This window comes from Monodon monoceros, unplaced genomic scaffold (assembly GCF_005190385.1).
Source record: "Monodon monoceros isolate NGI ecotype Baffin Bay Population unplaced genomic scaffold, NGI_Narwhal_1 Super_Scaffold_16, whole genome shotgun sequence".
Taxonomy (NCBI): domain Eukaryota; kingdom Metazoa; phylum Chordata; class Mammalia; order Artiodactyla; family Monodontidae; genus Monodon; species Monodon monoceros.
This window is the reverse complement of record NW_021703772.1, coordinates 85,001,656-85,026,790: the sequence shown is the minus strand read 5'-3', so window position 1 is coordinate 85,026,790 and position 25,135 is coordinate 85,001,656. Positions and strand designations below refer to the sequence as shown.

General features: G+C 36.1%; 2 long non-coding RNA genes across 4 annotated transcripts in view; one reads left to right on the top strand and one right to left on the bottom strand.

The window, feature by feature from the left end:
* Nucleotides 1-25,135, top strand: part of LOC114897022 — a 409,238-nt gene that overhangs the window by 72,414 nt on the left and 311,689 nt on the right. The gene's annotated exons all lie outside the window — the stretch shown is intronic.
* LOC114897024 lies at nucleotides 10,735-17,798 on the bottom strand. Its single transcript, XR_003793986.1, has 3 exons — nucleotides 17,581-17,798; nucleotides 17,135-17,170; nucleotides 10,735-10,878 (listed from the first exon to the last, which is right to left on the bottom strand). It is a non-coding gene; the product is annotated as an uncharacterized LOC114897024 (long non-coding RNA).

Sequence of the window (25,135 nt, the reverse complement as noted above, 5' to 3'; positions counted from 1 at the left end):
ACTTCATACTTGTGAGTCCTTGATTGCATTTTTTCCTTGAGGCTGAGCCACATTTCTAGCCTTTCATTTCACAAGACAGTCTAGTACCTTTATAATAAATTTTCTTTTTGTATAGGTAGCTAAATTTGGGTTTCTGACAGTTGACTACAAGCATCCTAACTAATTTGCCTTTGCATAACATAATCAGAGGTAAAAAAAATAAAAAATAAAAAAAGAAGGAGCCAGTGAGGTAGTGTGGGCTACAGTAAGGAAAGTAGAGTATGAGATGGGTGAAGCAGAAGGTCAAAATCACATGAGGCACTAGTTAAGCAGAAGCTGACACACATGTGCTAGACAAGAGTAGACCTTGAATTAAAGCAGAGACACTTAACTGTTTTACACGGCACTGTGGTATAAGTAGGGCTGGAAGTGTCTTTTTATTTCCTGTTACAAGTAAACAGCTATGATCATTTGTCAGCTAACTCTTGATCACTTTAATCATTTATTTGGTCAATACATTTTAATTGAGTATTGGTTGTATATCAGGCTCTGTTTTACACTACTGTAGACTCCTCACTCCTATGGGGCTCACAGTCTAGAAGGGTAACAATGAATAAGTACTTCAGCAAATAAACCTATGATCACATATTGTGATGACTGCTACAAGCACTCTTGAATCCCCTATCGAATTCCTCTATATCATAACGCCATCCACCATTTCCTTTTGAAGTCAAGTATTTCAGGCCAGAGATTAAATGTTATAAACAGTCAGATACAAGTTCATAAAATTCAAAGAACAACTTCTAAAGTAAGGCACATTATTTTCCCTAATTAGTAAATCAAGTAACTCTTCATGTATTCTCTTGCTTTTGAGTGATTTTGGTTGGAGAGGAGAAGTGATGACATGTGAGCATATGGGATTGACCTGGCTTGGCTAGTAGGGAGAGGGCAGGGACTTGACTGTCTGTATCCTAGAAGTTCAGGCATCTCAGCAATGTCCGAAGAGGGAAGGGTATTGTGCCTCTTAAGAAACCCATACTAGAAAGTGATGGAATCCATTAATATGAAGTCTTAGTGCTGAATATTCTTAACAGGGATTCATGGGACTGAAACGTGATTGTTCCTCTGAGTTTAGGGATTTCATAAGGCAGGCAAGGACAGGGTCTGCCCAATTCTACCAGTGCCTCAAGACTCACCCTCATTTTTGTCAGTAACCCAGCCCTGCAAGTACCATCCTACATCTACCTGGATGGACTCTGTTCTGTAAGATGTTTTCCCCAGACAAACTAAATACACAAAATGCCAGGGCACAACAATGCAAGTTATCTGTGAAAAATTTCAGATCTGCTCAATAAATAAACTTTGAGTTTTAAAATCAAGGCAACTGGTGTACTCAAATAATTAAATAATTAATATGAGCCTGGGTAAGGAGCAGAGTAAGAGCGAGATGTGGGAATAGATGTTCCCCAGTCCCCAAAGGCAGATCAAACAGGATGCTGAGCAAGAGATCAGAGAAGCAGCTAAAAGTCCTTACCTGTTGGTGAGGATGAACTGCAATAGTTTTTTGTTGAGTCAGTCTACATGTAACCTGGATTTTTCCAGAAATCTTTAGTTTGATATCAATTATTGGCCCTGTGTCATTTTGGCTTGCCTACTAATTACTACCTCAGGATTACTTTTCCTATCCTTTATGATAATTTCTAAAGTGGGAATTGAAAGTCATGACACAAAAGCTTGCCTTTATCACATGTGCAGTCTCATCATGTGTTCAGCCTGAGCAGAGACTAATTTCTCACAATTACCTAGTCATTCAACCAGTCAATAAATGTGTATTGATTGCCCAGAGTAGGGGTAGGCAAACTATTGCTTACTGGCCATATTTGGCCCCCTCACTGTATTTGTACAGCCCATAAGCCAAAAATAGTTTTTACATTTTAAAATGGTTGAAAAAAAATCAAAACAAGAATACTGTTTTGTATCACATAAAAATTACCTGAAACTCAAATGTTAGTGTGCACAAATAAAGCTTTATTGGAACACAGCCACACCTATTTACTTATGTATTGTCCATCCCTGTTTTTTCATTACAGCAGCAGAGTTGAATAGTTGCCACAGATATTGTATAGTATTAAAGGCCTGAAATATTTATTATCTGGTCCTTTATAGAAAAATATTGTTGACCATGGCCTGGATTATGCCCATAACAATATGCCTCCAAAATAGATTACCAACAAGGACCTACTGTATAGCACAGGGAACTATTCTCAATATTTTGTAGTGACCTATGAGGGAAAAGAATCTGAGAAAGAACATATATATATATAAACTGAATCACTTGGCTGTATACTTGAAACTAACCTGACATTGTAAATCAACTCTACTTTGATAAAAAATAATAAAAAACAAAACAACAATATGTCTCCGTCAGGGGATAGAAAGACAAACATCAGGAGCCCTGCACCTCAGGGGTTCACAGGCTAGTGTTCTGATACGAGTGAATCCAGAGTGCTGGGAGAAACCATGCAGGGACCTGTAACCCAAACTAGAAGAATCATGGGAAACTCTCAGCATCAAAAATGCCATCTCTCAATGATGCACAGTGCTTTGATATCCATTTGGAAATAAATTTGTTGGTCCCAGAAAAAAAATCTTTTTAACTTCCCTGCCAGTACTTTGGTATATTTTGGTAGTTTCAATGCAGTCATGGATTGGTGAGTTAATAGGTGGCAATTAGACATGGATTGAACATCTTATATACTTTTTTCCCATTGGGCTGCTATTTAAAACTTTTAATATTGATATTCATAGAAAACGGTAGCAAGGGAAAGCTTGTTCTGATGCAATTCAGTCAGTTTTGGTGGTTCATTTTGAATCAAAATTGAATCAAACAAATAATGATAATAACGAGCAGATGTCAATAGTTTTGGTCACATCAGTCCTAGTAGCATTGATCCTTAACTTGGGCAGCCAACAGAAAAAGGCTTTCAAAACACTCATGGTCATGTTTATGTTTGAATCTCCTAGTATAGAACAGGTTAGGAAATTCACCTTTAGAGTCTCACAGACATGGATTCCCTTTTTACTTGTTCATTACTTGCTGTGTGACTATAGTAAATTACTCCCTAACAAATCATTCCTTCATCTCTAAAGAGGAGAGAGTGATTATCTCTGTTTTATAGGACTGTTGGGTTGCAAGCATGTAAGGTGGTTAGCACAGTCCCTGACATATAGTAACACTCTGTATATGTTAATCATTGTTATCAATAAATATTGCCAACATAAAACAAAAGTCAAAGATATAAATAGAATATAAAGAATACTTGTCTATCCTAATCTCTAGTTTCCCAACAAGGACTTCCTGGAAGATGTCCACTAATCTGCAGTTTGCCTAAAAATCTCGCTGGACATAGGAACCGTCTAGACATTTTTTCAAAAATATGATTCTTTATGTTTATTCTGATCTTTTGAATAAGAACTCTTGGCGATAGCTCTGTGAATTTGCATTAAAACAACAATAAACAAGCACAGACCTCCTCAGGTATAGAAACCACTCAACTCCTTAGAGATGATAAGGTTGTGAAATTTCTCAATAAATACATAGAACTGTTGTCCTTCAGAGTAAAATGTAATTTTGAAAAATATGGGAAATGTGTAATCTGAACAGAATAAGTCAAAGTATTCATGGTAAACCAACATTTCAAAAAATAGAAAAGTTTTGTGGTTCATATATGTAATTTACATAAGGCAAGCCTTCCAGTGTATATTTCATATTGTCTTTCTTCTGATTAAAACCAGAATTAGCCTTTTAATATATTACAGTATGGTTTCTTTTCAGTTAAAATTATCATTTCTTTTTACTTTTCTCACAAGTGTTATGTTTTTCCCTCATCAAAGCATCCGCTTTTATTCTTTAGACAAAAGCCCCAACGTTTCATAGACATGAGCTAAGAACAGTCTTATTGAGAAGAGAGAAACATTTAGAATAATAGGAATTGTTACACGCACAGTAACAAATGAAATACATCTTTTGTAAATAACTCCCACCAGAAATCTTATATTTCCAGACATCTATGCATATACCTTCATATAACAACTTTTGTGTTCGTAAAACATTCATTGAAGGCAGTTCTGCAGTTTTATAGAAAAACAACGTGCCAGGGATGCAAGAATCTTGCCAGTTCTGTGAAAAATGACACCAATTAAAGCTTAAATTGCTTGTTTTCTCATAAGGTACATATTTTCATAACTTTGAAATCAAATAATTGCTGCTTTTATATTAAATACAATAAAACAAAAAGGATGCTAGTTTAGAGGAACTGCTACAAGCAATTTAATATAATTTTCCCACCATTTAAAGTCACAAAATATGGAAAACAAGTCAAGTATGCAAAGTTCCAAGGAGATAGAGAAACTCCTTCAGATTATTACATCATTTGTCTTTTGTGTCAGGAAATGTGTATATGATTTCATTGTTTGATTAAATGCCAAAAAAAGGCACATTGCTCTTATCTAACTGATTACAGATTTTATTCATATGAAAAAGTATTTGTTAATGCTTTACCATTAGGAGAGTTTTTTCTTTTTTCTTTTTTTTCAGTTCTAAACATGCATTTCCAAAAAAAATAATCTTCTAACTTCCCAGGCTTTATTTCTTTATTTTACATTAACAATACATGGTACTCAAATTTCCCAAAGTAAAACCCAGTCCCTAATGATTTCATATCTGCAAACTGAGCAAACAATTCCTTTCTGACTGGGTAGAGTGAGTGAGTGTGTGTATGTGTGTATGTGTGCAAGTTCTGAAATATGTCATATCAATTTTCAAAGATGTTAAGGAATATAGTTATTACATGTTGAGATATCTAAAATAAAAGATGCTTGATATGTGTCTCTGGGACGTTACAAATCAGAGAGGAAAATACAGTCTAAACTCTGATTCAAGTATTGTAAGAGAATGTTTTAGTTAAATACCTTTATATGATAATTCTTATATATAAAGCTGCTACATACATATATAACTAGAATTTGTCTGCTTATTCTATTTTTTAGGCACACATAAAATACTGAATAATAAATTTGTGATATTTATAAAAAATGTAAAACTGCTGTCACATTGATGCTTATATTTGTATATGGGGGTGCCTGAGTGACAGCTATAGTTTCAGAGAGAGATACCATGTGCTTTTCATGGTATAAACTAACTGTCTGCATTAATAATAAGCTTGTGCTGAAGCCAATTTGAGGCTACATCGAGGGATTTCAAGGTCATTTGCCAATGGCCTGGCCTCCATTAACTTCTTCAGTGAAAGTCCCAATGATCCTTATTTTGGCCTCGAGTGTGGGTTATCAAAATCATCCCTCTTAATATTTGCACATAAATAGCTTGTTTCCTTAAATAGTCATTATATTCAGTGGAGACAGTTTCTGAAATCTTCTCAGTTCAATAGAAAAATGCATTTGGAAAAGTCTGTTATTTTAAAATATATCTATATTTGGGAAAAAAAAGACTTTAAGAATGCTTTGAGTATTTAATTAGAAGACATTAAAGACAGCTAAATGTTCCCCTGTCATGGGGAACAGGAAGTGATATAAAACAGGGAGATTTCCAAAATATTGTTTGCTAAAAGATGAGTAAGAAAGGGGAGTAAGTAATTATGCTATGTTCACATACATATGCTAACTTTTTTTTTTCCCCAAAATCTTGCAACTGCTTAACATGTTAAATAAAAAAATTTGATATTACCCTCTTGAGTTTCTTCTTTTGGAAAAGTCCCTCTTCCACTCCAAGAAGTTGTTATTTACATTAAAATGTGTAAACAATGAAGCACTTTAACAAAGAGGGCTTGGAAGTGATTGGTGAGAAAGGCTAAAGAGAAATAGATCTTATTTATTGTGTTGTTTAAACCTGAGTTACATTATACCATCTTACATTTAAGAGGCAGCCTGCTCATGCAAGCAAGGGTGTCTCCTGCAACGAGACAAAGATTAATGCCATGTGTACTGATGATGCTCCACCACAATTCAGAATTCTGTGGCGCCATGACGCCCCTGTTTTATATGGTGGTTTGCCAGGAGAAAATTACTTAAACCAATTGTGAATGCATTCCTTTTTTACTTTTTATACAACCACATTTATGTAAGTAAATAGTATAATGAATATTTTTGAAATGATCCATCATTTTGAATTCACCTAGTTTGTATAAAATGCAACGTACAGTTTTTCTCTTGTGAGAAAGACTTTCACATGGGAATGTTCAATTTTTTTTTTTCCCCCATGAAAAAGATTTCTCATAGACAACCAACCACAACTGGAATAGATTCTTTTAAACATATTGTAATGTGAGAATTTTCTTCAGCTGGAGGGTGTTTTCTTCTTTAAATTGAAAGCCGTTGTTCCTCAGAACTACTATGACACTGTAATGCATGATGTGCTAGTCACTCTTTATATGCAGAAATTGATATGCTTAAAATACGTATTAAATGTTGAAATGTTATGTGATACGTGAAACTCTTTCAGTGTCTCAAGTTTGCGAACTTGATAACTGGGGTTACCTGTTGCAGATACATATGGGGATTGCAAAGAACTTAGGGGACTCCACGTTGAGAGTCATATCTCTTTCTTCTAGATTCAGCCTAACTCTTTGGTTAAAGATGGCGAATTTAACCACCAATAATTTTGGGCCAGTAATATGTACCATAAAACCATCACTTCTCAAATCTAACAATTAGTCCAATTTATTCATGAACAGCACAAAAAGACAGTGAATGTTGAAACTAAAACTTATTTCATTTCTCCCTAGAGAACAGTTTCTTCCAAAACAGAACTGAGATCATTTATAGGAGGCTTTTGGTAAAATGGTTTTCTGGATTTGTTAACTATATTTTTACAAAGGTTACTTTAGTTTTATCATCCAATGGAAATGTGCATTTGTGTGCAAACATATTCATACATTTTAAAGTAAGCATTTGCTTATTGTTCTTTTAGTAAAAGTGTTAAAATAACATGTCAACATTTTGAAGGATAATTTAATTTCTGATGTTTTATATTTCTGACTTAACAACACTGTTTCACTTTTCCCTATTTCTCTTGAACGAGTCTGCTTATTATAGTTATTACTCAGTTTTTAAAATTCTATAGAATGAATAATAGTATCTAATTTATAGGAATGTTTAAGAATGAATTAAGACCTTTTGTATAAAGGACTTAGCAAAGTGCTTAACACATAGTAAGTCCTCCATGAATTTTATTCTTTTCCCTCATTTGCTTCCCTTCATCACTCATTCTCGTTCTAGATATGGGAATAATGGCTTGGATGACTTCATATTGCTATTTTGAGCCAAACAGATCATGCGATTCCTCTCATGGGATATGGCCTAACTACCTGATATCTCAGGTCCTTTGAGCTCAATATTTTGTCCTAGAGAGACACTAACAATTAATTCATTAACTCATTGAATAAATATTTAAAGGGGGCCACTCTTCAAGGAGCTGGGGACTCAGTGATGTACATATAGACATAGTTCAGGATCTTTGCCTTTCTGTTTCTCAATTTTTAATCAACCTCCCCTTCATGTTCATTAAACTTCTTTTGATTTCCTTTAACATTTTTTCTTGCTTTCATCTTATGAAGATGAAATTGTATTGGAGAATGTAGGTTCATGTGAGGGTCCAACACTAGAAAAGGAGTTTGAGCATCCAGTATGTTTTATTTTCAGTGCTAAGCACTCTTAACCCGTAAGTATATATCTCAGACTTTTGTCTTCTAAGAATTTATAATACAGTTGGGGATATAAGTCCAAAGGAGAAAGAAATTCTAAATGCCATGCCATAATAGCAGTTGACAAGGTTGCGTAGGTGTGTTATTTACTATAAAATTTCAGTCATATTTTACTTCCCCCAGAAATGGTATGGTTTATACCTCATAGAAATCCAAGTTGATCCTCATTGGAATTACATTTGAATAGGGATAAAAACTGTGCCCTCAGTAAAGGGTCAAGCATATGTGAACAATCAATAAATACAAATCAAGAGAAAAAACAGTGTTTAGCTTGTACTGTCTTCCATGAGCTCAACACAGGGGGTTTGGATATACAAATCCTTTGTTTTCACTAAGCTTTAAAACTTGGTGATTCCTTACATGTTAATCCTAATGTTTCTCATTCACTAGGTATTAATTTATATTACTGTGACTGGGCTAGAGTCTTTATTGCATGGTGAATTTCTTATACACCTTGGTACCTCTCATCTTCTAGCAAAATGGTTTGTACATAGTAGTAAATAAAATTGAACCAGGGAACTGAGGGAAACAGCTTAAGTATCGTGCATTTCAGAGTAAAATAGGGGATAGACTGAGGCTAGATCTCAAGACTGCTGAATTCCAGATTCTTGCCGTAGTCATTAATTGTGCATGTATTATTTATCTTCATCAATCTAGCCTCGCAAAATGAGGTTTTTATTGACCAAGTAATAATATTTGTGACCATGCAAGATTATCTCAGAACTTCCAGAGGAGTCATACTGATAGGATGGTCTCAGCCATTCCCAACCAGACCTCTGAAATGCAACACAGTTTATTGGGTGTGAGAGACTGGAGTGAGCTCATAATCAATGTTCACTCTCTCTGTCCTTCACGAACAGTAAACATCCCATAGCAGTCAAAAGTGGCGTGGATCCTCAGAACATGAATCAAATCTCTCTTAGCTCTAGTGCTGTGCTTTGTTCTCAGTGTTTGTCTTTATCTTTAAGCTGTCTGGCAGTTTGGCTACATTTGTGCAAAGAAAAGGTATGCACAGTTGATTGAGGACAAGGGTTTCTTTATAAATGAAATCTGCATATATAGCATGTTTGCTTTCAAAGTCTTTGAAACATTAACATATTATTCATTGTAATATACAATTTAGCAGTTTGGAATATATGACTGTTTGGAGAATGCCTTTAGAAGTTTCATGATTGTGCCATGTATTTTGTAAACATGAATTTCCCAAGATTTGCGTGAAGGTCACGGATTTGATCTATGACCTTGATGTCATGATAATTTTGGCAACTTTTCCATGCCCATCCCTTGAATCTCTCCCTCTGCTCATGTATAACCGCTTCAGTGTTGGCTCATCAAATGTGCACAGCCCTGCCTCTTTCCTGTGAGAGTAAACATTTTGTCAAATAAAAACAGTTTCATGACTAGGGTTTCCTTGGCCAGAGTTAAAATAAAAGCTTTCCCCTTATGTAATTAAGGCAGAGACAATTGTAGACATGTTCTAAATCCTTAAAATGTTCAAACCTTCTACAGTCCCCATGTGCCCCATTGGAGCCAAAGTCATCTTAATTATGTATTCTAGGTGGAAGGCAAAAGACCAAATCCCTCCTCATGTGGACTTCAAAGTCTTTCAAATCTCATCCACATCTCCTTGGTTTTTCTTTCATTTAATATTGTGTTCCATCATTATCCTTAAACTTTCTATTGATGTACCACTTTTTATTTAAAGAAATAGAAATCGGCCGAATGAATCAATGATTGATACTATTTCTCCCCAATGCCCAAGTTCCTCCCTGGGAGCAAAACACTCCATGTTAGTAATAATTTATTGCCTCGTTGCCTTAGTCAAAGATATTTCTAGGGAGATTGAAAAACCTAAGTTTAGGGCAATCTGATTGTATGCCCAGTGGCCCTGCCCCTCCACAATTCTTATATATGTAATACAATTAAAATAGCACCCAAAGTAGCCTGTAGAAATTAGCTATTAAAAATGACTTGTGAATAATCTTAAAGGTATGTGTGCATGGTGGAGAGAGTATGTGTGGGGGTGTGTATTTGTGTTCGTGAAGAGAAGGGAGTAGGGAGTCACTGATAAATGGGTGTACAGAATTAGTGAGAGCCTACTATGTCTGAGACAGAGTCGTGGCACTAGAGATGTGGTAATACAGCCATGATCCCTGATCTCTTGGAGCCTGTAGAAGTGGGTGATAGAAACTGTATAAAGATAGATTCAGATTTTGGTAAATATTAGAATGAAATGAAGCAGAGCAATTACAAGGAAAGAGAAGGACCTCTTTTATACAGAAAGGGACTCTCTGAAAAGGAAGCTGAAATTATGAGATGGAGCCAATCATGTAAAGAAAAATGGAAAGAGGCCTTCAGGTGAGAAAACACTAAGCACAAAGACCTTGAGATGGGAACATATTAGAACGTAGTAATTTGGGGTGGGGTATGCAGAAGCATTGGGGTGTGTGTGTGTGTGTGTGTGTGTGTGTGTGTGTGTGTGTGATGCCTCAGTTACACTTTGACTCTCACTGGCTCTTGGACCTGTCAGAGTCCTGGCCAAAAAAAAAAAGATGTTTCACTCAAACTGATTAATTCAGGATTTTTTTACAAAGCTGTGGGCAGTGTTTAGGGAAATGAGCAAGGATTGGGCAGTACCCAGTCACTAGAAAGAAAAGGGAGCCTTTACAACCTACTCCTAAAGAGACATGTAGAAAGAGAGGTTACCAGAGCTCAGAGAGGGTATTTATTTATTTATTTAACCTCTTTATTGGAGTATAATTGCTTTACAATGGTGTGTTAGTTTCTGCTGTATAACAAAGTGTATCAGCTATATGTATACACATATACCCATATCCCCACCCTCTTGTGTCTCCCTCCCACCCTCCCTATCCCACCCCTCTAGGTGGTCACAAAGCACCGAGCTGATCTCCGTGTGCTATGCAGCTGCTTCCCACTAGCTAGCTATTTTACAGTTGGTAGTGTATATATGTCCATGCCACTCTCTTACCTCGTCCCAGCTTACCCTTCCCCCTCCGCATGTCCTCAAGTCCATTCTCTACGTCTGCATCTTTATTCCTGTCCTGCCCCTAAGTTCTTCAGAACAATTTTTTTTTTCTTGGCTGCTGACTGGAACTGTGATCTGCAATAGAGTAACAAAATCAATACTCAGGGATCTGAAGGGAAGGGAGGGCAAAGAGGGCAGCCGGGGCAATAAATACCTTAGCCCCAGTCTCCTCTAGTCCTTGGATACTCTGCTGGTAAACCCGTACAGAAGCTGCAGAGCAAACGTAATTTGTTGATGCCACCCATTCTGGTCACTTCCCAAAGTACAGAGCAGGATTGAAAAGGATGGAGGATAAGTATGGAAAGACTAAGAAGAAACAGTACAGATCTATTTCCACTTTCCTCTGCAGTGCTAGGCGCTGAGTCAGTTGGGGGTCTTCCAGAATGCAGAGTCTAAGGGGACATCACAGGAACTCATCATGCATTTGGATGACTCTGATACTGGTAGACCACATGGTAACCTAGTGGTCAAGAAGTTGTTCATGTTTCCTCCTAAATAACTGTGTTGCTGGGTGACTTAAGTGAAGAATTATGCCCCATGAGCAGAATAGGTAGCCTCTTTTAGGGTCACTGTCTACCAGTAACTAAATATCTCTCTAATTTGTTTCTAATTTTAGGAGCGAAGCCTCTTAGAAGCCCCAAACCATAGGGTAGTAAAGTATTATATGTAACTTTTTTCTTACTCGTTTCTTATTTAAAATATACTTGAAGTTTTAGAAAAACAAACTGGCATTATTTTCTTCTGAGATTCCATTTTGAATTTAGCCTCACAGGTAACTACATCATTTAATAATGCAGCAGTGAAACATACAAAGGAAGATACTAATACAGAGATACCAGGGTACTATGATTCTTATACAAAGTGTATCAATCTGCTTAGGCTGCCATAACAAAATATCACATACTGGGTGGTTTAAATAAAAGAAATTTATGTTGTTACATCTCTGGGGGATGGAAGGACAACTTCTCCTTGCTGTGTCCTCACATAGCTTTTCCTCTGTGGGAAAAGAGAAATTTCTGGTGTTTATTTATCTTCTTATGATACCAGTTCTTTCAGATTAGGACCTTATCCTTAGGACTTCATTTAAACTTAATTATCTCTGTAAAGGTCCTATCTCCAAATATAGTCACATTGGGGGTTAAAGCTTCAACATATGAATTTAGGGGCAGTACAAAATTCAGTTCATAATAATGAGGAATGCTGTATTAGATTGCTAGGGTTACCATAACAAAGTACCACAGACTGGGTGGCTTAAACTACAAAAATATTTTCTCACAGTTCTAGAGGCTACAGGTCCAAGATCAAGGTGTCAGCAAGGTTGTTTATTCTGAGGCCTGTCTCCTTGGCTTGCAAATGGCTGTCTTCTTCTGTTGTCTTTCACATGGTGCCTCTGTGTGTTGTTGTCTGTATCTTAATCCCCTGTTCTTATAAGGAGACCAGTCATATTGGATTAGGGTTCACACTAACAACCCATTTTAACCTAATTATCTCATCAAAGGTCTTCTTTTCAAATAGTCACATTCTGAGGTGCTACTGGTGGCTAAGGCTCCACATAAGAATTTTAGAGGGGATGCAATTCATCCCACAACAAATGCTATAGGACATCTGTTGAAAGAAGATTTCAAATTGTCTGGCATCTGGGAGGAAAAGTGTTTTGGGCCATCCCACCACCATATTTGCCAAAAATCATATTTGCTGTAAGCAGAGAAAGGAGGTAAGGTATGGGAAAAGTAGAATCCTTTTTGTACCAATGTTCCCCCTATACTGTTGCCCCAAAGCAATGGTTCCTAATTCATGACTTGATCATTGAACAGCAGCTGTCCCTCCCCTACATCTCCTCATCTTCCACACTCTAAACCTTGCAACTTATTTGAATTTTTGGTTTGCTGCAAATAGTGGAGCATGGAAAATAGTCACACTATGATACCTTCTTATAGCTGGCGGTACTCATTCAGCCTATTGAATTCAGCCTCGGTAAGTTGCCACTGAACCCTGGTGATCTTAGTGCAATGGGAGAAGTAAAGAACAAACAAACAAACAAACAAAAATACTCACTACAAAAAGACTGGAATCAGTTTGTACCAGCAAGAAATGTGAATGCCTTTCAAGAATAGGTTCCCAATAGTGCCATAAGGTGATTATATATGTAACAGCTCAAGGTCCTGCTTCTGGGGTATGTCAAATGGTTTTATACCTGGCTCAATATGACTTCTGTGTTTTGGTGTTAGTAGGCACTCATTTTCAGTTTCTATTGCAAGTAGGATGCAAATCATCCTGTCAAAATATTTAACGTTCCTCTTTTATATACTGGTCAGAGAACAGTGCTCCCCAGGAAAGAACATAGTGATAGTTGGGTATGCTAGAAAAATGACTAACGACTGACTTTCTTGAGTGGGGGGAGTTGGCTTTTAGTTTTTACCAATTTCCATGGTGTAAATATCTGTGCCATGGCCAACTTCAAGCTACCACCATGATGTCACTCGTTTCAGGGCTGGGAAGAGATGGACATTATCAGCTCTGGCAAGTGGTGAAAGCTGACTCCAGCATACCCCTGGCAGTAGGTGGAACCAAGAGGCAGAGCCCTCAGGTTAGAGCTATACCTAATCATTCTAGGTGGAAATAGGCATGAACAATCTATAAAGCACAGTCAGGGAAGTTTAGTCCCATATAGAATTTTGCTGACGATTACTCAAATAATGCAATTGATAAAAGCCATCCTTTGGGCAAATAAATAAACACTGGAGAAGAATTTTCAAAAATTAATTATGTGGACCTTAGAGAAAAGAGCAAACTCTGTGGTATGTAAACTGAGCAACATAATGAAAAGATTTAGACTAGTTTGGTGAAAAAATTTTTTTTGATCACAGAAGATTTTCTTTTTTGGGAGGGGTGGTGGGTAGGGGAAGGGAAGTGCTTGCTTTTTATTTTTTATTTATTTTGTTCTTGAGAACAGACAATGGGATCAGAAGACAATGTCTGTCATTTAGGCATGGAAGTATATAGAGTAAACTATATACATTTTTCATCTCAGATGGTGGGACTAATCATTCTCAGCAAGTCATTTTCTTTTTCAGAAATAAAGAGCCCACCTGGATACTGTTACGTAGGGCTTCCTGGACTGATTTGGCCCTGCCTGCCTATTTAGAGTTAAGATTCCAGATTAAACCCAAAGCCACTCTCTCTTCCCAGTATCCTTATTTGAAAATGTTTTTTTTTTTCTTGTCAGGATGCAACACACATTGTGTCTGAGAGTTTCATCCTCTATGTTACTAAAACCCAGAGGGGAAAAGAGGCCATCATTTTCTGTTTTGCCATTAGCATGACCCTTTACAAGCTTTTGATGGAGAGGCTTGGTCACAGGGGTGGCAGTTCAGAATGAATAGAGAGATGGCTGCCTTCTTTGCTTCTTCTGTAGCTCAGGTGCTCCCACAAAGACTCTCTATTTGTGTGCCCCCCTATGTGAACTGGCTTCAGTGATGGGCATCAGGGAAATGCCTCTGCTTCAGTACCTCGTGGTACCTGCTGCCGCTTCTATCCATCGACATGCCATTTGGAATAATGATTTGTCTACATATTCATCCAGTTTAATTTTAAATAATGTTCAAATCAATAAAGTGGCATTTCATAGACAGTAATAAACTTACTTTAACTTCTACTCCGTAAACCCCAAGACTGCTAGGATGCTGTATAGAGTATCTTCATATGCTTAATCTGAATTTCTTATATTAAAATAAATATATATCTGTTGTGCTTAGATATATAACATATTAAGTAACAATGAAAATTTATATAGTTTTTACATATTATGGAGTAGGTTTTATAGATTATGAAGTATTTTCAGATTATATTATTTGATCAAAACAATAACTTGCTGACTTTGACAAGAATTATCCCATTAATTTCATTTGTTAATTAGAAAACTAAATTTCAGAAAAATTAAGAAATTCCCCTAAGGTCACATGGTTGGTAAGAGAAGGAACTCAAACCTGTGTCTTCTGACTATAAATCACTATAATCCATGTTCTTTTTAAAAATATACAAGGGCTTAACATACTTAACTCGAAAGATTGCTCAGAATTTAAAAAAAATTTTTGTATTTCAACCAGAGGCCTTTAAAATCCCATTCCCTCTCTGTGTTTATAGTCCTCTGATATTCTCATACATATCTTTTTGCTTTAAAGAAAAGAGATTATTCAGTTTTTTCTCAAAAACCTCTGCTTGAGGTTTGACACAGGCTGTTACTTTATTATCCAAGAAAAAAATTTCGCAAGGTTTTGGAATTACACAGAACATATAAAAATACTAAAATGTATATTTGCCTGATAGTTAGAAGTTTGCCCCATCTCAAGGTTCACCTAGGGCTTTAGTCCTCCTTCCCTCCCTCCCCTCCTTCATTCCTCCCTTCCTTCCTTTCTCTCTTTTCTTTTCTTTCTTCCTTGCTTCTCTCTCTCTCTTAATGTTGGTTCATTTTGAATTTACCGGGTGCTTGGAATGTATGAAGTATGGATCCAACATTTCGTTTTAGATGATTATCCGGGTGTCCCAGCATTATCAATGGAGTAGTTCACCTTTACCCATTGATTTGAGATGTCATCTTTATCATAAACTAAATTTCTGTATATATTGAATATTTTGGGAGTTATTATAATTTTTTACTGGTCTGTTGATATTCATGTGATCCTAATGTACTAATTTAATTATTGAGGATTTAGAATATACTTTAATGTATTGTAGAGCTAATTTACCCTTATTCTTCTGAATCAGGTTTTTCCTGGATATTCTTATGTATTTGTTTTTCTGTTTGGATTTTATAATTATCTTGCCTAGTTTTTAAAACAAAACAAGAAAAACAAAACAAACAAAACAAACAAAATAAACAAACACAGGAAAACCCAGTGAGTTATTTTTGGAGGATGGTACATAAAATGTATGAGTTAACCTATGGAAAATTGGTGTTTTATGATGTTGGGTCTTCTAGTCCAAGGTAATGATGTGTCTTTTCATTAGTTCAAGAATTCTTTTTTGTCCTTCAGTAGCATTTATAAGATTTCTTTATATCGGTCCTGCAAACTTTGGGGGTTATGTCTAGGTATGTTTTTGCCTCAATTTTTATTCTCTTTTTCATTTCTGTGTGTCAGTACCATTCATTGAACCTTAATCATACTGTTGATATTAAACATTCTTGTTTTGTTCCTACATCTGGTATATTCCAATAAGTATGATGCTAAATTGGGGAAAGAGATATATTTTAAAATGTTGAGGTACTCATGTGTTTTATTTTATTGATATTCTAGAAGCCAAATACAGATAAGTAAATTGACACATAAAAATTTAAAAATCTTTCATGGCCAAAAACAATATATAAAAGTCAAAAGATAAACAAAACTCGGGAGAAGTACTCTCAAACTCACATTGTAGAAAAGGGACTGGTGTCATAAAGGTATTCTAGATATCAATGATTAGAAAATACCAACAATTTAAAAGAAATACAGACAAAGATTATGAAAAGAAAATAACATCTTTGGCTCTTTAAATATATGACAAGATGCTTGATAACACCCACAACAAGAGAAAAATTAATTAAACTATATAGAGAACCATAGTTTTTCACTTAGGGTTTTCAAAAGTCTGTTTGTTAAAAGTACCTGCTGGTGAGGCTGTAGGAAAGTGGATATTTGCATGACACTGCAGAAGGCTATTTTGCTGTATCCATTAAAATCATTAATGCAAATATCTCCTAATTCATCAAATTCATTTCTGGTAATTTTTCCTATGGATGTTCTTGCATATATTCAAAATGATGTATAAACAGATTATTCATCGCTATGTAGTAATAGTAAAGGAACGAGCTAAGTATCTATGTAAATTGTCTCGAATAAAAGACTGATTAAATAAACTAAGGGACACCTATACAATAGAATGCATACAATAGAATACTTTGCAACTCAAAAAAGAAATGAGAAATCTCTGCACATACTTACATGGAAAAAAAGCAAGGTTCAGAGCAATAGGGAGCTATGTTTCGCTTAGAAAGAGGAGAAATGAGAACATATACCTGTTTGTACTTTTACAAAGCTCTGAAGGGATAGCAAGAAATGCATGACAACTGGGTGTGTTTATGGGTGTGCAACGAAATGCAGGAGGGACTGATCTGGGAAGGAAAACTTCACTGTATATTTTTAAAATGTACTTTTAAAATTGTTGAGCCATATGAATGTATTATCGGTTCAAAATTGTATTTAAAAAGACAATACAAATGTATTTGTATTTTTCAATGTGTTTCCTAAATTTCTAAGAATACAGGTTTATAAAAGTTTAGTTTTTTTTTTACCTGGGTAGATCTTAGGGTCTTTTGGCTCCATCAAAACTGAAAAAGAGAAAAGAAAATAATCTAAGGATTATGACTGAAGTTCCATAAAAGAGGGTGAATGAAGGAAGACCTATCATAGGATGTCATAGGAAAGTATTCCAAGTAGAAATAGGGATTTTCTGTTTATAAGATTCTTTGAAAGAAATCGAGTTGAATTTGGAATCACTGCATTCTTTTTCTTATTGATTTTAATTTAATGTAAAAATGATTGTTTATATTCAGGGGTTTTCATAAATTCATAAATAATACTCAAAGTTGATCTTTAAAAAATAACCTTACCTGTCTTAAAAGAAAGTGCAGACTGTGCCTAAGATGCTTTAGGTAGTAAGAGCGCTCTCCAAAGCAAAGTTCCTATAAAGGCAGAGGAAATCCTCAGGTGCTCTATTCCCACCTCTTGGATTGCTTACCTCTGAAAGTGCCATTCTGTGGAGAGAGAATGCCTCCAAAGGACACAGGGCCTAAGGGAGGACCATGGGTTCAACAGCAGTTCTGGGGCTTGTTCTGATGTGCTAATCCTGTGACTGCTTCTTGGCTCTGCCCATGGCCTTGGCTCTGACTCTTGGCTTGGATATTGGGCCTTGGCTTGGTTAACTCTGTGACTTCTGGTTCTGAACACTGGCTGTGACCCCAGAATAAATACTTGCAGCAACCTCATTAGAACTCCTGGTCTGTGGTTCTGTCCTGGTTTCCTGGCCCCAGGCTGCTTCTCCAATGCCAGCTCACAGACTTGAGACTTTGTCCAGAGCAGTATGGGAAAGAACTGTAGTAAACTGTGAAGGACTATACAAATGTAAGAGATTAATAAAATTATTTTGATTCAGCCTTTTGACAATGACACTAATAAGGAACTCAAGTGTATGGTGATCAGACAAAAATGCCCAACGCCTTTGAAGATGCATATCAAGGACTGGACAAGAGGTTCTTTACTTCTCAATCTATATTAGAAGGAATTAGCTTAATATATGCACAATGTATTTATCCATTAAGAAAAAAAATCTCATCTCCAAAGTTTATCTACTGTACCTGATTCTCTGTTGTGTTTCAGGCTATGTAGCCAACTTCCGCCTGGGTGCCTCCATGAAGAAGTCTGTTAGGTAACTCAAATAGAATGTGGTCTAAACTGAACTCATCCTATTCTTTTTCCAGCTTCTGCCCCTCAGCCTTCTGTGTTCCTGCTTCTCCTGTGCTCTCTAGCTCAAGGAATGGTACCATCATCTACTAATTGACCAAGTCAGAAACCGTGGAATCGGCCTTGGCTCTCCCATCCTCATCTCCAACTAACAATAAACTTTCAATTTCTTCTGTCTCTCTTCTATTGCAAGCCAACTTCACCTCTTCAAGGGACAATTGCAACAGTCTCCTGGCTGGTCTCTTTGCTTCCAATCCTGCCTCCACTGTAGTCCTGTACGGAAAAGTGAGTGATACTTTTCTTTTAATACATCTTTATTGGAGTATAATTGCTTCACAATGCTGTGTTAGTTTCTGTTGTACAACAAAGTGAATCAGCCATATGCATACACATGTCCCCATATCCCCTCCCTCTTGAGCCTCCCTCCCACCCTCCCTATCCCACCCCTCTAGGTCATCTCAAAGCACCGAGCTGACCTCCCTGTGCTATGCGGCTGCTTCCCACTAGCTATTTTAAAAATACACATCTGATCATGTCACTATTTGGCTGCTGTTTCCACCACTCGGCATAGCCATTATTCTTCCATTGCCCAGAAAGGTAATTTAGGTTAATTCCTCATATGTAAGTCTAGATTTCAGAACCTCTGGCATGTTTCCTCAAGTCTCAACCCCTTTAGGACTGACTTAGTTGCCTCTTCTACATGTTCTCATGGAACTCCACTTCCGCTATCAGAGAGCTTATCACACTGAAATATCATTGCCAGGTTACTTGTCTGTCTTCTCCAAAGACTATAATACACAGTAAGGGTATGGAAAATCTAGTTTTTATTACTTGTCATATTCCAAATTCCAACATAAACCAGGAATACAATAGGTATTCAATAATTATATGTTAAATGATTAAGTGAATGAATGCATAAACATTTAAAATGAAATATAAAATAATTCAATTTCAAAAATAAGGAAAACATCTGTTTAGTTTTTAAGAATGGTCAATTGAGTGAAAGAGACATATAGCTACACAACAAAAAAAGACTCAGGGTAAAATGTAATAATAGATTAACAAATACAAAGATGGAGAGATGAGAAGTTTGCTAATTCAACCCTAGGTGAGGTAGAAAAGAAAACAATACAAAGAGAACGATGTGCCCTGTGTCTGTATTCTCCAAGAAACAGACACACACACATACACACACACACACACACACACACACACAGACGTGCAAAGGAGAGGGGGGAGAGAGAGAGAGAGACAGAAACGACAACACACAAAGATTACTAGGTTTCTTAGGCTTAGGAGCTTTCATGTAGGAAATAGGTGTGATGGATATACTTAAACTTTTTACTACTGTAATTATTTGAGGGTCTGATGGACATAGAGAGTTAACACTTTATTGAAGTTTTGCAGTAATAGAAATGAAGGGGCATTGCTTTTTGGCAATTGCCCAGTAAGGTTAGATACAATTAGGTTGTGCCCAGGAGGTTCCCCAACTCTAGGCTACCCCTCTAATAGTGAAGATTTTACTGTTAAACAAATGCAAATTTGCATTAAATTACTGAGCACAGCTTTTTAAATCTGACCTTTGGAGTACTAGCAAGAAAGGCTGCAAAATTCCAATGGTTCTGCCCTATTATGATTCATCTTTACCTGATTAAAAAAAATCTTTGCATATAAACTGGATATTTCTTATTTATTTGAAATATTATTATTGTATTACATATTTATTATTACATAAGAAATTACTGGACATTATTTTTCTACTCAAGACCCTTGAGTAAAAAGAAGTTGAGCCTTAGCCAATCTTAACTAGATCTCAAGTTGTGGAGTAGCCCTGGCAGTTACCGGGGTATCAGAAATACAATTGGAGTATAAACATAGCTTTTCTAAACTTAACCTTGCCTATTATTATCTTCTTTATTTCTGTTAATGAGGAAATGCTACTTCTAGTCTAAGAGAGTTATGGAAACAACTGTTTATATCTCCATCCTCAAAAGTCTTCTCAATAACAAAAGTCTTCTTAGTAACTCCTTTATATAGTTTTTGTCATGTGTCTGTATCTGAATTTATCATTATCAATGTTACATTGTTTAATGAGATACAAATATTGACCTCATTGCCTTTGAGAATAGTGGCGAAAGAAGATATCATTATTAGCAAGTTTGTATTAAAATTGTTTTTCATTCTCTGAAAAACATTACACTATACATTACCCATTAAACTATAGGGCAGGATCTCAACTTGGGCAAATTGACATTTGGGGCTCGATAATTCTTTCTTGTGGGGGGCTGTCCTTTGCATCGCAAGATGTTTAGCAGCGTTCTTCGCCTCTACCGGCTAGATGCCAGCAGCACCCCTGCCTCAACTGTGAAAACCAAAACGATATCCAGACATTGCCAAATATCCCCTAGGAGGCAAAACTGACCCTGATTGAGAACTACTGCTCTGAGGTTTGTAGCTTGTTTTCAGTTGTTTACCAAAACTTTATACAGTCCAGGCTGTGTGGCAGCTGCTTAAAAAATTTTTTTTTTGAATGAAGAAATATAAGTCCTCTGTCCTCCCTGCATTTTAAATAGATGTCACCAGGACAGAGAAGTTCCGAGGGACTTGCTATGTGTTCAGTACTACATTAGGTATGGTAGTTGATGCAAAGAAGTGCACAGCTTGGTCTCTGGGCTAAAGAGGTTTTTAATCAAGTTGGAGTGAGACGATCAATATTCAATGAATATGAGACTAACAGAAGGCAGAATATATTGGCAGTGAACCAAAAGGCAGAGTGGTTATACTCTAAAATGTATGGTGCAAACTATGGTGATATTACTGACCTTTTGATTTGATGTTCCCTTGAAGGTTCTGTGACCTATTTTGACATGTGGGCAGTGGTGAAATGCTGGTTTATTAACTTGAAGCTCTCTGCTATGATATATAATAACAAAGAGAACAGTAAGAAAACATTCTGTTTAAACAAACCAGATCACTTTTACATGGGACAGCCAAGCCATGCTGCGGAGGAGGCACTGAGCCTGGTTATGTTAGTAACTGAGTGGTAACTGAAGAAGACAAATCTAACCAGGCATGGCAAGTCCACGGCTGACATGTGAGCTTGCACATTTAGAATGAGGGCATGGTAATGGAGATCATACAGTGTTTTTCCGCTAACATCAGACCGTAGCTATTTAATGATTATAAAACTTTCCTAACATTTACAAGTTTCTAAACATAATTCTTTTCTTTTATCCTGCACAGTTCCTATGACCACTGAAATAATTTAGGTCATGTGTTTTTGTGTTATCTAAATAGCATTCAACACCAAAACAAAAAATCTTTTCTTCACTTTTAACCATTAAAATCCTGGTTGGATAGTTTGTGTCAGGTTTTAATCTCCTGAAATTTTTACCGTGATTAATAATGGATCTTTGAAGGATAAGATATGGTCCATTTCTTTAATATCAATTTCATATTAGAAAATTTTCCAAACTAAATAATCCAACTAATTTCAAAAATCTCATATATTACCTGCAAAGTGCCCTTTTAAAAAATAACCATAGAATTTAATAAAGGCAAAGGACTTTAGCGAACATTAAGTTTATGAACGTTACTATGACTTTGCACAAATAATTTAGCATTCTCACCTCCACAGCCCCCAGCAGAAGAGTAGATTCCCTCCCAACGTGGAAATAGGGGTGGCCACATGACATGTTTCCACCAATGAAATGTGAGCAGAGAAGTGTTATTCCTGGGCAAAAACTGTAAGAGGCGTGATTTTGCCTTGTCATTGTGACCAGCTATATTCCAGATAGTGATAGCTCTATTATTTTCAGTCTTGGAGTGAGGTTAATGACAAAGCAGAAAAGTGACCCCAGCTGACTTGCACAGAACTTGTGGAGGAGAGAAAAAATAAACTTGTTGTTTAAGCAACAGTTACAAATACAGCCAACAAATATCAATACAGGAAGTGAGATTTGATTTGTTAATTAACTAAATGATTAACGGAAATAGGTAATATAAAAGGAGCAGCAGATTTTGAAACAATATACTGAGTATGGTTTTGAACAGTGATTCACATATTGGTGGTATTCAATAAACAGTTAATTCTTGTGCAATCCACTGCTGATCTATCCTTAAAGAGTCAAAATAACCAGTGAAACTGTATATCAAAAAAATCTATATATCCATTTAACTTATAGCCAGCAGAGAAGCAAAAATATTGGGCTAAATTACTCAATTTTCAAGAGAACCTCAAAATTATGATTTAGTATATTTCAATGTTATGTAGGATCATGGAAATTTAACATCACCTATGTTTTATTGAATGAGTAGCTGTGGTGTAATTTACTAGATGCACATGTGGGCCTATCAATTTTGAGGTCTCAAATGCCAAACTCCATTTAAAACCACAATGACCTTACATTGTGTTTTCCTTATACTATAATTTCTACACTTTATCTCTGCTACCTGAGCAGTTAAAGACTACGTACTTGGAGTGGTATATTGCAATGGTTCTTCTGGCTTTTTCACCAAACAATATTTCTTGAATCCTATTACATTAAAAGCAGTTGGAGAAAGAACTCCTGAATATGCTATTATCTGTTGCTCTTAAGAAGTTTAAAATGTAGATAAAGCAGATTTTATTTAGGGTGTAAAAGTCAAATGCAAACTGTGCTAGCATGGTCCTGTGTTGATTGGGCTGAGATTTATGTTATAGTTTTTCTTTCATTCTGTTGGAAGATGATAGAGGGATTTCTACTATAACACTCTTTTTGAAAACATGAATTTGTTCCAACATGATTAATATATTAGAGAACAATTTACATAATGCAAATTTTGAACTTACTTATGCACAATTTTGTCTACAAGAAACACAAGGTGAATGAGCGTTGAAAACTGCACACAGTAGAATCGAACTGTATGGAGATACACAAAATACACACACGCACGTACGTCAAATATTCACCAGCTACCTTGTTCATCTTATGAGTTATGAGCCACACCTTTCCACACCTAGTATTACAACTTTCTGTCTAATTTCATATGGCTGTCCTCTCTCCCCTTCACAGTAAGACATGAGCTAAACCCTTCTGAGGCCACCAGCATAAGCAACCTTCAGGTCTTTTTCAAGATAAAGTGACATTTACTGTAGTATTTATGTATTTCTTAAACATACATCATATGTAAAACTATGCTACCATTTTTATTAGGTTTCTTTTTCCTTAATGAGTCACTGACAAAAGTTTCTGAGTGTTGTACCCCCAAATCATTTTCCCCATAAGTCCTGTTGTTTTTATTGCATGATTTTTGCATATAACCCATTACAGCAAAACTGATTGTACATATGTCTGCTTATGTTGGTTCAATATCAATAGCAGTAACATTGATAGTGCTAAATCTGTAGGGGGATTTAACACTGGAGGCTGTATAAAAGCTTAAGAATGCAGCACTCTTCAGTATTTCACTCCAGTACAGAAATATTTAGAATTTTTGGAACATTGCACTTATCTCTTATAAAAAGAATTCAGACATGTCTGTAATGATAGTATCTTTTGCAAGGAGCAACTGTTTCCCAAATATATAGTCAGCTATCTCATCTGGGAAGGATAAGGTCTTCTTGGACAATCAGCAAGTTCTCAGTTTAACTGGGCCAATTATTGTCACTTTGTATATTTCCTTTTTAGCAATAAAATGAACAGAGAATGAGGTCCATTTTCCCTACTCATTCATTTATTCATATTTTTGGCAAATATTTATTGAGTAACTGCTGTGTATCATGCACTGTTCTAGATATGCTAGACACTGTGATAAGAGAGACCAAATTCTTGCCCTTATATTGCTTATGTTAACCATAAAAATTATAAATACACAATAACATGAGTAATCAAAGAGAGTTAGCAGTAGATTTCTTCTATGTCTTTGGTTTTGGACTGAGTTTGTGGGTGGCAATCCTTCAGGATTAACTTTTAGTTTCATTTGTCCCCGACACAACTGGATTTAAGTAGTTGTTCTCTTATAAGGGAATGCCAGAGACAAGTCTTCTGAAGAAAATGTTCTCAAAAAATTGTTTGCTACTGGAATAATAAACAGGTCAACTAGGCCAGGTTGTAGATGTGTGGCCTGGTGCTGTGTACCCTGGGTGCGTGGTAGAAAACTGCAAGAGAGACTTGTTTGGCTTCTAGTGGTTTCTAAATTGAATTAATTGAGCAAACATTTAAACTATTCACCACCAGTAGGAAATGTTAACTATTCACATTAAACTATTAAAAATTTTGATGATGTGTTTGTTCCTGATACAAATTTAGTCAAACTCATTTAGTCTTAGAGAAAGAGGGTTAACTTCTTTTGTTTCTTAGTTGAGTTATCCAAGATCTTTCCCAGTCCTCCTGGCTCCCCTTTTTCTTCCTGATTTCCTTTTGTTCTGCAGAGGGCTCCATGCCTTGGGTGAGGTTCTGAACTACAATAGAGGAATAGGGGGCCTTTGTGGTCTGTTTTGAGCACTACGAAAATGTACTGAACAAATTTTACTTTCTTAGAGTGCTATATAGTCGGATTTTTTTTTATGTGTCTAAGAAATGGAAACATTTTGTCTCATATAAAAAAGAAATATTTTTATACTGTACTCCACTCACAGACCACATCAGAGGTATTCTAAGAATAGAATAGATCAAATATATTTTATGGAAATATAATGAGAAAAGGATGTGTTCCCAAAACTCACTCTGAACAAAGGAATGCAGCATAGTCAGAAATACTTTAATGCTTCTAACAATTTTCTCATGTGAAAGGCTGAGGAACAGCCCTGGTTTGAAGAAATCTCCCACTTCTCCCCAGGCTCCCTGAACTTA